At 49.2% G+C, this 1,521-nt stretch overlaps 1 pseudogene; it reads right to left on the reverse strand.

The window, feature by feature from the left end:
* Window positions 1–213: 213 nt before the first annotated feature.
* Window positions 214–1,172, reverse strand: LOC148591958 (olfactory receptor 14J1-like; annotated as a pseudogene).
* Window positions 1,173–1,521: the final 349 nt, after the last annotated feature.

The following is a 1,521-nucleotide window of genomic DNA, read 5'->3' on the forward strand; positions in this document are numbered from 1 at the left end:
TACAGAGATACTGTTAGGGAGCCAGTCCTTGTCCAGCATTTGACACAATTGAGGGTATCAGGTGAGACAGAGCAGACAAGGTAAAAAGGGGAATGAATACAGGCAATTGTATTATTATTATCACAATTATTACAATTATTATCACTAATAAAAGCCACAATAAAAATAACATGAAGAAACAATGCTCAATCCAGTTATGGGATACAGAAAGAGTCATTTGTGGAGAGATGTGGAAAAATTACCACTTCTTAAAAAGGTCCATGAAATCACTTTCCTAATGGCATCCTTGAGCTCCTTGTTCCTCATGCTGTAGATGAGGGGGTTCACTGCCGGAGGCACCACCGAGTACAGAACAGCCAGCAACAGATCCAGAGATGGTGAGAAGATGGAGGGGGGCTTCAGGTAGGCAAATGCACCTGTGCTGAGAAACAGGGAGACCACGGCCAGGTGCGGGAGGCACATGGAAAAGGCTTTGTGCTGGCCCTTCTCGGAGGGGATCCTCAGCACAGCAGCGAAGATTTGCACATAGGACACCACAATGAAAGTGAAACACCCAAAGCCTAAAGAGGTACTAACAACAAGACCCCAACTTCCCTGAGGTAGGAGTGTGAGCAGGAGAGCTTGAGGATCTGGGGGATCTCACAGAAGAACTGCTCCACCACATTGCCTTGGCAGAGTGGCAGGGAAAATGTGTTCCCAGTGTGCAGGAGAGCATTGAGGAAACCAGTGGCCCAGGCAGCTGCTGCCATTTTGACACAAGCTCTGCTGCCCAGGAGGGTCCCATATTGTAGGGGTCTGCAGATGGCAACATAGCGGTCATAGGCCATGACTGTGAGGAGAGAAAGCTCTGCTGAAAACAAGAAGAAGAAGAAAAATACCTGGGTAGCACATTCCGAATAGGAAATGGCCCTGGTGTTCCACAGGGAATTGACCATGGCTTTGGGAACAGTCGTGGAGATGGAGCCCAGGTCAAGGAGGGAGAGGTTGAGGAGGAAGAAGTACATGGGGGTGTGGAGGCGGTGGTCACAGGCTACAGCTGTGATGATGAGGCTGTTGGCCAGGAGGGCAGCCAGGTAGATGGCCAGGAAGAGCGAGAAGTGCAAGAGCTGCAGCTCCCGTGTGTCTGAGAATGGCAGGAGGAGGAACTCATTTAGGGAGCTGCTGTTGGACATTTCATTCTCTCCAGGCTCTGTGGATTGTTCAAAAAAGAAAAGATATTGGGCAGTTATCCCAGAGTTTTAAGGTTAAAAATCTCCCGACTTGTTCCGGTTCTAATACAATTCCCACACTGCCTTTCTTCATGGAGATCTTTTTGCAACTCCCTTCCTTGAGCCTCAGTGTGGGGTGGCTGAATGTGCTGTGAGGAGCAGCGGCATCTCCCCATGGGCTCCAGAGAAGTCTGTCCAGCTCTACAGTAGTGGGAAGGAGACAGGAGGGGTGGTAAGCTCTGAGATTCACAATTTTTCAGGTGAAATCCCCCTGGTTTGTAAAAGGGCTTTTCAATACCTACAGCACCACTTC

Source organism: Tinamus guttatus, unplaced genomic scaffold (genome assembly GCF_059628265.1).
Source record: "Tinamus guttatus ecotype Peru unplaced genomic scaffold, ASM5962826v1 Tinamus_guttatus_pri_ptg000663l, whole genome shotgun sequence".
Lineage (NCBI taxonomy): Eukaryota > Metazoa > Chordata > Aves > Tinamiformes > Tinamidae > Tinamus > Tinamus guttatus.